The following is a 13,710-nucleotide window of genomic DNA, read 5'->3' on the forward strand; positions in this document are numbered from 1 at the left end:
ATGTATATCTGACTCACAGTCTCTGAGATATAACGAACTTCGTTTTTTTATTGTTTTCGACCAGGGTTCATTCAAAGTCTATCTTCTCCGACAGTTTTCATAGGATCCGGCTGGAAATTTTGGACAATATGGCTGAATGTACTGCCCACAGTCGCTCGTGACCCGATTTTTGATTTTCGAAAAAATAATTTTTTTATGATTTTTTCAAAAATTTCAAAGTCCTGTTGCTCGGCAACGGTGGTGTCCATAGCAACGGTTCTCATTTGCACACAACTAGGTCATGGTATGAATCTACCAACCAAGTTTCATCGAAATCGCCATTGTATTAACTGAAATCGTCATTCTATATACTGATACTCAGGGTAGAACAAATCTCAAAAAAAATATATATATATTGAATTTTTTTTTTTTTTCGACGACATCGACTACCCAACAGACACACAGACATAACGAATATAGTGGTCACTCTGGCTGGCGCTCGTGAACCAATTAAATGGATAATTTAATGACAGTAATCAAATATGTACCATGACAAAAATTCAAATTTAAACGATGAAAGAAAAACGTGAGGTAATCTGCAGCCTAAATTTCTATTTGAGGAACCTCTGCACTCAAATACACACACGGACAAGGGGTCAAATAACATAGAAAATAAAGAAATCCCTTTTCGTTCCTTCACTTATCTGAGTCCAGGCGATGTTTTCGGACGTGACGATCAAACCACGTGGTCAGCGTGTGCGTAACCATGCCCCAAATATGTTGCCTAGCAACTCCTGAGGAAACATTCGACGTCAGGGCTCCCAATCCACAGTGAAGCTTCTTCGTCGTCAGCCGCGCTTGCCGATCCTGTTCTCTGCAGAATGGCGCCGCTCCCTTTGGTGATATATACGAAGCTTTGACGTCCGTCTCTCACGACCAACCAAGAGTCAATGGCCAGCGTCTTGCTCAGCACGCAGCCAATTTTCCTCAGTACAAATACGAGAATCACGCAGCTATTTCGTCATGCCGAGAGGAGAACGAAGCGAGACCCCCCCCGTCCCAGTCACATCCCTCTCACGACTACAACTGCAACCTCACTCTTCATGCATCGAACGAAAGCCAGCTGCAATGCCCTGCTCTTTCGACCGCCGATCCTGCCTCCCTCGCTTCTGTCCCGCTTCGAGCCTTCGTCTCCGACCGTGTCTGTCTCCTCTTGCAACGACCTGCCTCCCTGTTCTCTTGCCGAGACAAGCTTTGCTTTGCTGATCGCCTCCCTCACACCGAACTCCACTCATGCATTCACTTCTTGTGACGAGCTGCTTCCCCGTCCTCTCTGATCACCTGCCTTCTACGTGCTCTTCTTCTTCTTCTTCTTACTCACGTCATACCCATCCATTATCAGCCTCAGGGGCATGACTTTGCCTGCCATCACCCTTGGATGTGGGGCTTCTTCCGACTTGGTCATGCAGGTCAGTTGTCATGGTTGTTGTGGATATAAAAACGTAATTCTATCGTTGCTGGTTCGTAATGCAAAAACATCAGGAAAAGTCACAGGTGGGCATTTACATACTGGGGGAAATTATCCTTAATCCCTATCTAATTAACACCGCACCACCCCCCCCCCCTCCCCCATGTGGTGACAAGTTACACTTATGCTCACAGTTTCTCTATTTAGTTTACATCGAGATGCCTCCTACATGTCCACGGGCCAAGCAACTCTATACAATCCTATCTCTCCTACGAAATCCCTTCATCTCCCCCACAAACATAATACAGCCCCCTCCCCGGAACTGAAGCTCTTGCAAGGTTCAATGCAGGCGCGACCATTACAGCCTTACCACTTTAATGACTAGCACCTAATTAGCCTATGAAATAAATTAGAAGGAGCTGTAGGAAGCGAGCCGTAGCTAACTTACCTATTCTCCTTAACATTCTACACCCCTTAAACACAATTCAAGTTTTGCAAAGCTCTTGGTTCCTTGCACCTAACTCATGGGGTAGGTAGAAAATGTCAGAAAACACACAAAAATCTACTGTAACAGACAAAACCTAATCCAAAAACAACGTTTGTACAACTCCCTTCTGAAGACTGCATTCCCCAGTGGATGCCGCATTACCCAACATTACCTGCGGAGCCATCCCAATTTACCTATCCAAATTTCCACAAACCCTGTCTCTCTGGTACAGGTTAGTGACATCGATTAAGTGAACCTTCAATCACATACTCATACATACTGTAAACCAAATATCAATCATTCATTCCAAACCTTGCAAGACCATGGCTTAAATGTTATCACACACATGTGTGATCCTCAACTTGGCAGCGGGGAGGCACCATATGACAAAAATGGTGGGGGCTCTTCTGGTTGTGGTACCCGCAGTCCAAAACAAGTCACCTGACTTACGACTTCTTTGCCCCCCCCCTTTCAACTATTCAGTCCATGACAGCCAAACAGCTCTTTTGCTGCATGTCCCACTGTGGATGGTCTCCACACCATCCAGACTCTCTTGGCCTCATACCGGTCACCAGGGGTCTCTTTACCGCTGGTCACCCAACCAGACCTCCCCTCCGACGGGTCCCCATTTCGACGCGTCCCCACCACCAGCTGCCAAGGACAAATTTCTCAGGGGGAGCCGCAGTCACCGCTCATCAAGAGCTTGATCCATTCCTGCGGACCCACATACTGTATCTTCCCCACCCACACAATCCAACATTTCATTTCCTCCCCTGTTGCCATTCAATTCTCAAACATTGCAATGCAAAAATGGTGATCGTGTTCCAACACTGCCATGGCCTGCCTACATGTTATAATCCACATTCGTTCTCCAAATATGATTCAATTCTTTACACATAACAGACACCAACATCACAACAAGACAATTATGGTTTCCAAACCAATCCCTTTACTGACAATTGAGTCACTCTCGCCCACTCTCATCCTAATTACCCATGTCCCAATTTCTAGCAAAACCGAACTCTTGGGACAGTAAGCACCAAGGCACTTTTCCCGAAGTGTAAGTCGTCACAGGTTGGTCGGGTCCCAAGAGTGTCATCCACCCCCTTCTAGTTTTCCTTCGCACCCTTCCAATCCACCCCTGTGGATTTGTTGCTTTCAATCTCCCTGGATTCCATACTTGCCCTTTTTAGGTCATCTCTACCGATATGACCTAATAAAGCCGGACCAAATGTCCGTCCGTACGTCCGTCAACAATTTTTCTTTCCGATCTTGATGAAACTTGGTATGTGGGTAGAGGTCGATGGGTGTTGCACAACGATATAACTTTTGTCCGGGTTCAAGGTCAAGGACGAGGTCACGAGGTCACGACGTCACGTAAGTTCTAAAAATCGCCATTTTCAAAACCTATCTAGTCTGCCATTCTACAAGATATTCGGCAACTGTTTATTGATTATGATCGTAAAAAATATTATCTTGTATCTAACAAGACAGATTTTTGAATTTCCTTCCCATTTGACCGTCACGTGATCTGGAAGATGGCCAAAAACGCCGATGCGATTCGCAAAGAAGGAAGGAAGGAGAAATGAAATATAAATATAAAACACATTTTTAGCCTTTTATATTTATACATTTTCCGCCGAAGGTGCAAAAGTTTCAAAACCCGAAGTGTAAACGTCGGCATTTATTTTCAAAATATAATTTCGTGCGCGTCAAAATGCCACGTCATCTTTAACCAAACTGCATAGTAGAACTGCGCAGTAGTCCGGTCATGGCGTCTGAGCAGTGGCCAGCGTGGTTCAGATTGACTGTGGTTTCTGGGTCGAAGGTGATTGTTAAGAAGTATGTCGGCGGTATAAATTCGAGTGACTGTATTGGTGATTTAATCACGCAACATCTTGACAACGAATATTCTGGCCGAACGATTGCATCAATTCAGTGCATCAGCAGGGATAATTCGCAGGCTCCTCTCGATCGTGCCGATATCTAACATAATCACCGGCGGACATAGGGCTGCAGGCTGTGGGGCGAGGCCACGGATCCCGGACGAGGGGATAAGTGATAAATTATGCGACATGCTTCGGGCTTTCTGATTAATACATCAATGAGTACATTCCATAATTAATGAATTAATAATTAATGAATTAATAATTAATGAATCTGGCATACAAAATGTTTTTTCATACCTGACACGTTACTTTGTGCAGTGTCACGAAACTTCTGTGGAATTAATAATTCATGAATTTGCAAGCTCTAACGATTTTTCAAACCTCAATATCTCTATAAATGCTTGACCAATTTTCATTCTGAAAGTTGCATTATAATCAGTGAAGAATAATCTACAGGATTATCATAATCTCCGAGAGCTAAGCCTATTTTTTCGTTTTTTTCTACAACCGGAAGTGAAATGTCCCCAGAGAGTGGACGGACAGGAAAACCACGTATTGCACTTACTGGTGATTCTGATGTGTTAATCTGGGTACTAAATGAACAATACATATTTATTAATTATGTCATTAGTAGTATTATCCTAGTGTATCTCTGTGAACTATTTCAATATAAACGGTTAGTTTGGACGGTTTCGCGGTTACCTGAACTGAACATTGAGAACTTGTGGTATTATAGCGATGACTGTCACCCCCACACGGGGGTAATTTTTTTCTTCTAAATTTGGCTATTATTCCAAAATATTGTAGACCAACATGGCTAAGGTTTGGGTGCACTTGTAGACTTCAAGCATACCCTCGATGAGAAGATGTCAAAGAACCAGATCAGTCACAAGAACTGTGTTTACAAACATTCTTGCGAGAGGCAGCAAGATATACGAGGTGTGTTCAAAAAGGATCCAACCTTAATTTTTCGTGCGTAAACAAATGAAGCTCGGGAGGCGTGGTTTGGTGCACGTATATAGGCGATCCTAATCCGTATGCGTGAATATTTTCCCGCCTGCAGAAGCTGTCAGTCGCCGACAGACCGCCGATGAATGAGGAAGTGTAAGTGAGCGCCGTCGGATTTTCGTTTTTGACAAAATGACGGATCACTGTGGTCTCATCGCCAGTGATCACTGTGTTGAAGAAGTTGGGATTGCTGTTCACAGTCTTCAGCATGTCCTGTTGCTCTAAACAACAGCTCTAAACAACTCCTCTAAACGGAGTTGCTTCTGCTCGATCGTTAGCAGCTTTGGCATGAACTTCGCTGAGATTCTCCTTCAGCCCAAATCCTCAGTCACAATGGAATGAACGGATCCAATACTGATGCCTGCCTCGTCTGCAAGTTCTCTGATCGCGATTCGACGATCCTGCATCAGCAGGGTCCTCACTTGGTCAATGACGATCTCATTTCGGGATGTTGAGAGCCTACCAGAACGTGCTTCACTTTCCACTGATGTGCGACCATCTTTGAAGCGGTTGTACCACTCTTTTATCTGTGTGGTGGCCATTGCTTCATTCCTGAAGGCCTATTGAATCTTGCGGTTCATTTCTACTTGGGAATCGCCAAGCTTTACACAAAATTTGATGCAGTAGCGTTGTTCAAGTTTTTCCGTCATTTTGTCAAAAACGAAAATCCGACGGCGCTCACTTACACTTCCTCACTCATTGGCGGTCTGTCGGCGACTGACAGCTTCTGTAGGCGGGAAAATATTCACGCATACGGATTAGGATCGCCTACATACGTGCACCAAACTACGCCTCCCTAGCTTCATTTGTTTACGCACGAAAAATTAAGGTTGGATACTTTTTGAACACACCTTGTATACCTGCACCCCTCTCCAGGATCTGGTAGACCCAAATTTCTCTCATCCTTTCCCAGAAGCTTGCATCCTCCTCCAGGATCTGATAGATACAGATTTCACATCCACCCTCAATCAATGCCTACATCCTCCTCCAGGATCTAGTAGATCTAGAGTTTTCTCATCTACTCCCGATCGCTGCATGTATCCTCCTCTTGGATCTGGTAATCCTAGAGTTCTCTCATCCTGTCCCGATCGATGCCGACATCCTATCAGTTCTCGTTTATCAATTACCCCAAATAATTAGCCCCCATTCTCTTCCAAACAAAGAAAGCTGCATAAAGCAACCAAGAAAAGCTATGCAAGGTAAGATAGATATAGATATAGATATAGATATAGATATAGATATAGATATAGATATAGATATAGATATAGATGCATGGACATGGACATGGACATGGACATGGACATGGACATGGACATGGACATCATATATATATATATATATATATATATATATATATATATATATATATATATATATATATATATATATATACATTTGTTAAAGATACACCTCTAACAATGATTGGTGTGGAGGCTGGATCATATCTGGAACACACAAGTTCTATCAGCCACATGGACACATTGTGTTTCACCCCACAAATCACAACCAGGAAGCATCAACATTGTTTTAAGCAGTTGGGAGTTCTAAGAACCCGATTATTGAAGTTCTATAACCTGGACAAATGCTGTGATGACACTGTCACAATGACATGATATCTGCAAACCCGGAAGGACCTCCAGCAGTGCAAAGGTGTCGAGGTCAAATGCTGTCACCAAGCAGATGAAGAAAAAGAAATGCTGTCACCAATCATTAACCAGTCCACCGATTCATTTAAAAGTCACTAAGTGGATGGAACAATGATGTGTTTCCTTGACGAGCCCCAATAAGGGCGAAACTAGTTGGTAGGATCGCGTTTCATCTGCTTGGTGACAAAATTTGACCTTGACACACACACACACACACACACACACACACACACACACACACACACACACACACACACACACACACACACACACACACACACACCTTTATTTAACTCACCCTATATGTCATAACAAGCAAAAAGTTGTTTAAAAGTTTGTTTTTGTCGATTTATTCCAATAAATAGAAACATAATATTTTGAGTAAATATTTTTTATGTAAGACTCAGAATAAAATGTGAATATGGAAGCAAGCACACTCAATCGTAAATGAGATGATGCGAAAGCTGCTAAAATAGCCTTTGAATTGAACAGGCTCGCTCCATATCGAAGTCACAGCTTGAGGCCAAATGAGCTTGTGAAGTCACACAGTGCAGGGATTTAAACTGCTGTGATAATAAACAGCTTCTTTACCTGAGTGACTGTCTTATGACTATTCTTTTCAAAATGTACCAAAGAAACAACTTTGTTCATCTAAAATCATTTCATATTGCGAGAATAATATGTTTGTTGAGTTATGAAAGAGAAAAGCACGACTCTAATTGCTACAAAAATACTGTCAATCGTTAAATATTAGATGTGTAAATGTGTGTCAAAAATTAAACTGACACACATTTACTCATTTAATGCACGTTTTCACACTCTTTCCTCTGTTACCATACTGCCCCACTCTTAGCTCATACCCTTCTTTTGCCTTGAGTTTCCATGAACCTCTCTTGCAAAGAAAGAGCTCCTCCATGAGCCCAGCCTCTTCTCTTGTGAAGAAACAAGCTCGAATGAGCCAAGATCCTCGTCCTCTTAATGATGACGTCATAAAAACGAAAATGACGTCATTGTGATGTATCAGGCTTGTGATAAATTATCTGTGCTAATGCCCGGCTTGATTCCCGCAAACAAAATTCAAACAGCTTGCCTAGTTTCGGAGATAATGGTATAGGCGATTTCCATTAGCGGCGATATTATGACGTCAACTTTTTTTTCTATGAAGAATTTCCAAAATCGGAGATGGTTACTGCCTGCGCGTGGGCTTTCTGCATATACATGGCAAGTTTTACGAAGATCCGATGAAAACTCTTGGTTGTGAAACAAAAAATGTCAAAAATAGGAATGACGTCATAAAAATTGATATGACGTCATAGTGATGTATCATATGTTCGGTGATTCGTCTCTGCTAAAACCCTGTTCGATTTCCGCAAACAGAATTCAAAAAGCTTGCCTCGTTTCGAAGATAATTTTTTAGGCGATTTCCATTCGCGGAGATATTTTGACGTCATAACTTTTTTTCTAGGAGGAATTTTCAAAATCGGAGATGGTTACTGTGTGCGCAGGGTATTTTTACATATATACGCAAAGTTTCAGGAAGTTTCGATGAAAACTGTAGGCTGTGAAACAAAAAAGTCCACAAGAACAACAACGTGAGTAAGACTTAGAGATCCACTACGAGGATCTAAAAAAAAAGTTCCTGTCCCAAGGAGTATCTGCAATACCACTGATATCGATGAAACCATAATCTTACATCCTATCCTCCCGGTTATTAACCTGAATGGCACGAAGAAGTTGTGTCAAAACCAACACATTTTAAGTTTTTTCACAACCAACATACAACACGCAACAAACATGGCTGTGTTTTTTCCAAAATGTCAATCAGCAGTTGGGTGCCCATGGAAGGTATCTTGTCGAGACTAGGCTCAGGATTATGCACCATCAGAGTTCCATGGATAGCATTGTTTTGAATATCCTTTTGTGTCAGAATTTGATGATCGGAATGTTGTTGAATTACCTCGACTTTATGTGCCACAATATTCCTGGAAGCCACCATCAGATTTCAAAACCTGAAGTCGTCAGTCATGCACTGCAGCATCTCTGCTAGATTGCCAAATAAATCCAAGAATACAGACCCAATCACGTCATCAGTCTACTGATCGGCAGCAACTGTCCTGCAGAACTCAAATGGCTGAAAATTACACCCAGTGAGGGTGACAGACCCTTTGCCACTGGTCTCTGCCATAGTTGGACAGTTGCCATTCCCTGTGATGTGCGATTACATTTCAACATCACTGTGAACCAAATTATCAACCAGAGGTTAAAACAGAAAGATTCTCAATGAGTGAGGGTACTCATAGGAGGAGAATAATTTCCTGAAGAAGTCAGCCATTTGAACGGACATTATGAAATTTGGCTTCCCTTCAGACAGTTGAATGTCATTTTACCAAGTAATATGGAGCCCACCATCAAGGGATCCAATGGGTGGAAGACGAAGATGCCAGATGATGAAAGGGACCATTGTGATTACATCACATTCGTCAAATATGTCATTGCCAAGGATGTCCCAAAGGGATAACTGGAAGCAACTTTTTGCAAGGTGTTATACAGGGTGTTCCAAAAAGCCCTGGACAACTTTTTGTTGTTCATATATTCAGTGCCACAAACAATACAGTGATACTGTTTTTTATGATACCGAAACTCAGAAAGTTTTCTTTATTTTCAGGTCAGGTGGTTGAATGCAATTTAATTCCAGGCTACAAGGCAACGAAAGGTGAAATTTTTGAAAGGGGGTATAGACTTTCTATAGGCAATATATTGTTGCGGGCCGGGGGTCAGGTGAGAAGACCACCAGGTGGGGGAAGGTGACCACTATGTCGATTCCCACCAGACTCCCCGGAATTGTAGGCCGCCGCACACGGATAATTCCGTGACTCGGCGGGTCGCTTAAACAACCGTGGACGCCAATAACTCAACCGCGTGACCTAAGGTCCTCCCGTCTATGGGTTAATCGGGTTACCTCATTAATCACGTGGTTTAATTACCGTGGAACCACGCCCTCGGTATGCCTTGTGCGAACCGGATCACTCGACCAGATCGGATCACTTTTCCGGATCGGATGCAGCCGAGCGACACTGCCAAGGACATACCAGCTAAAAGGACCGGATCATTGGGATTAAAGTCCCGGCTGGAGTAGGATTCGGACCATGCTGGACCAATGGGAGAAAAGACAAAGACGAGCAGGGAACATTCCTAATAATAATGATTTATTAACAATGGGCGAGGGAAAATATGTGGCACAGTCAAGATTTGTTGAGGTATGTAATGCAGGGATAGAGGAGAGAGGTGTGGTGCGACAACAATGCAAGCAACTTACAAAAGCAGACACAGAGCAGACTTGATGCGAGATTAATAACAGTAACAACAATAATGATCTTCTACAGACTTACTTAACAGACACACACAGAAAAAGAAACCCCAATGAGAAGGGACTTTTGCAGCCAGGGAGGGAGGGGGTTGAGGTTATGCTCTAGGTACCTGGGCGTTTTGGGGGAGGGGATGCTCCGTGGTGCGGTACCTGACAGTAGTCGCGTTGTCTCTGGCCCAAGCCACATGTGTGGAGCCTGTGTTCTGAAGGAGGAGCTTGAGTGGAGAAGGGCGGAGTCCAGAGTGCGAGGATGGAGTAGTGGGTAGAGACTAGAAGCAGGAGGCGAGGTCGAGGTCATGTGGGTGGAGATGAGAAGCAGGAATACACCGTGTGAAAACACCCACACACACCACACCACACCACCCAGACGGAGGAGCTTCTCTGTCTTTTATAGATCCCGAAGCTCGGGGGAGGGGATCATGCCAAATTCGTTGTCATCGCCCGAATCGGGTGCTTTGATTGGCCCCGACCCCTCACGTGGTCCACCAGCTTGGGCCTGGTTTCGGGTTGACGATGGTGCAGCAGATCCTCCACGGTGGCGCGGCAGCCCGCCCACCTTACAGCGAAAACGCACGTAACTCGCCGCACATGTCGGGTTTCGGGTAGATGTTGGTGCAGCAGGCAGATTTACCTCAGGAGTGATCGGAGGGGAGGGTACCATGGGTTGTCGTGGAAGCTCAAAGCGAGTCCAGCACCTAGCGCACATCACGGATTTTGCCTCAAAAAGAAAAGAAGGAGAGTGGGAATGAAATGGAGGGGAAAATGATTTAAAAACCCTAACTATTAGACCATCGCAACGCACTCCCCGCTGTCCTGCTAAACAAAAGGAAGGGGTCTATCTACACGTATATTAATGGCATAACTGTCTTGGGACACCTCTCTGTTGTATGCATGTGGTTCCAAGAACCGCAACAATATATTTATACATATATATATATATATATATATATATATATATATATATATATATATATATATATATATATATATACATATCCATGTTTTTATATATATATATATATATATAAATATATATATATATATATATATATACACATAAATATTTATATATGTATGTATATCTATGGGCTGGGCTCCTTGCGATGGGCTGGTAAGCGTGGTGCAGTGAAGAGCTTAGAATCAGACCAAGTAGCATATCAAAACATGCCAGTTTGTGCCAGTTAACACACTGATTTTAATTTTCTATCACTTGCTTTCCCAACATCTAATTCAGTCATGTTGAATGCACAAGAGCTCTCAACAATAAGCCCTTGTCCTTCTTACGGCTGGCTTATTAACTCTAATCTCACACTTTCCTCTAAAGCACTCCAGGCATTCACCTGCACCTCTCCCTAAACCATGCACTCCATCCTCTAACCTCCTCTTCTTTCTCCCTTCCCCTTTCTTTTGTTGGGACCAATGTGAGCACACCGCCTTGAGTCGGATGAGCGATAAGCTGACCCTACCCCTTGACCTAATATTTTTCTTATCTTGATTCCCCCAAAATGATTGAGGCACCTGTGTGTGCAGGAATTGTGATAAGTTGACTTAGTGGGCTTATGCGCTCAGGGTAACAGCTTTCTTTTGTGACACTGTTTGCCTTGTAAGTATGTACCTTTGCTCATCCATATAAACTGCTTTCCAAACTGCCCGATTGTCCCTTTCCATTGCATCGACATCGCGTGTAATTTGTGTCAGAGAGTTCCACCCCACCATTTCATTATGGTTAGACATTATCTAACGTTCAACTTACGGTATTATTCGGCCATTTTGATTGACAGCAGTGGAGCACTGGGAAGCACAGTCCTTATCTGGGTGATTAATTTTCTGGGGAGGTAAAGTGGGATTTGGACATTGAACCCTACCTAAATTAAGTGTCTCAGATTACATCTGTGGTTGCTTAGCAACCCATCATGCTGCTGAGTTATCTGCAGCTTATCAGAATCAGGACCATCGGACAGGAAGTGGGTCTGAGAACTCCCCCTTGCGACCCCCGCTGAACCCATATCAATACCTTTTAGACATGTAGACCTTAAGAGCCCTTATATCTTTTCGCCACTTTAGACCAGGGGTTCCCAACCGTTTTGGCTGCGCATTCCACTTTGGCGTTCTAGTGTTGTGGTGATGTACCACCAATCAATGAGTGGTTAGAAATTCATGAAAATTTGAAATGATTGATTAATTAATTTATTTTCAACCAGTCATTTGGAATGAAAAATACTCAAAACACTCACCAAACGTAACAACACAGATAATGGGAAATTTTAACTTGTTTTTTTTTGCGAACAAGATCATCAATGCGCAAGGCGATTGTTGTGGCAGCACATCTCAGATCATGTTCTGGGCTCCTCAGCCCCAATCAGTTTTGTTTTGATGCCAAACAACAATGAAAATGTCGACACACATAACCACATAGTTGGAAATTCCAGCAGCACTTGAAAGCAGGTTTTGTGACTCTTTCATAGGACTTCAGCATGCAGAATGAAAATCTACACAAAGTCTTATCATGGTACGCCTCCCACGCAGTTTTATCGTGTTGGAGGTCGATCGGGTCTTCCTGCATTCCATTTCCTGCTGGTAATTCTTTTGGTGAGGCCCCAAATGGATTGCATAGGAAACAAAGGTCCTCCTCCTTGAGGTCGAGGAAGTATCCTTTTAATTCCACCTCCAGCTTGCCAAGATGCTCACAGGCCAGAGACCTGAAGTTCTCAGAAGATGTACTATCCAGTTCCAGAATCTCTGACATAGTTGCAAACATGGTGAACATGCCAGCCTGAATGTTCCCTCTCCACAATCAAAGTTTCGCGACAAATGCTCTGAGTTTCGACATAAGTTTGCAAACCATAATCTCGGTCCCTTGAAGACTCCGGTTGAACCAGTTGAGGGCGTTGAAGATGTCAACAAAATGGTGAATGAAGGAATGATCCTCCAGAATGGTAACAAAATCTTTACACTTGCCACTACGATTGAAGAATTTCAATAGCTCGTCCCGCAGCTCGAAGATGCATTTTGTGACATTTGTCATTTTGTGACAAATAACACTTGAGGGTCACCAGTTTCCATGATATGGAAGAAGAGTATGCTGTGTTTTGCTCCGAAATCCTCACACAGCAATTTGAACAGCCGAGTACTGAAGGCACTTCATTTCCCGTTGTTGATAATTTTGACCACCAATGACAGCATGCTTCCCAGCGCCTTCAGAAGAAACTTGCATGACAGAGCAAATCAATGAATGATACATTTAGTGCATACATACAGCATGTGGAGCCACTTCCTTGAAGCAAGCTTGTAAACCTGATTTCCGTTCCAACATCGCTGGCGCACCGTCCGTGCTACAGCCTTTCATGTCAGTCCATTTCAAGCTATGCCTGTTGAAAACTGAATCCACGGCATGGAAGATGTCATCGGCTTTGGTAATGGTTTTCAACACAGCATTGAACAGGATTTCGTCTTTCAAGCCCTCCTTTCCGACATACCGAACAAATACAAGAAACTGTGAACAATTCGCCACAGCTGTGGACTCATAAAGTTGTGTGCTGAATCCAACTAGAGATTCACGAATCTCACCGACGACCTGCTCCAAAATATTGAAAGAAATTTCTTTGATTCAGTACTGCACTGCGTTGTTGGAGAGCGAAATTTGGTTCAGTTTCTTTTCAGTCTCATTTCCAATGACAGAACCTACCATTTCTTTGGCCTCTGGTAGGATGAGATCTTCTCCAACAGTATGTGGATTCTTCTGCTTGGCAATCATGAGCGTGGCCTCGTATGAAGCCTTCATTGCTGCGTTGGATTGCTGGTGAAAGATCCCACCTGAATCGAGTCGTTTCTTGAGGAATGTCTCTTTCCACTTGAAAATTTCAAGA

At 43.3% G+C, this 13,710-nt stretch overlaps 1 long non-coding RNA gene across 1 annotated transcript in view; it reads left to right on the forward strand.

Annotated features, from left to right (window-relative positions):
* The first annotated feature begins 322 nt into the window (after window positions 1-322).
* The window catches only part of LOC147016000 (uncharacterized), a 59,515-nt gene continuing 46,127 nt past the window's right edge, over window positions 323-13,710 (forward strand). The window contains exon 1 of the long non-coding RNA XR_015050141.1: window positions 323-1,448. This is a non-coding gene — a long non-coding RNA (uncharacterized LOC147016000). The remainder of the gene's footprint in view (window positions 1,449-13,710) is intronic.

The sequence above is a fragment of the Eptatretus burgeri genome, chromosome 12 (genome assembly GCF_056783735.1).
Source record: "Eptatretus burgeri isolate ZD-2024b chromosome 12, Ebu_testis_v1, whole genome shotgun sequence".
Taxonomy (NCBI): Eukaryota; Metazoa; Chordata; class Myxini; order Myxiniformes; family Myxinidae; genus Eptatretus; species Eptatretus burgeri.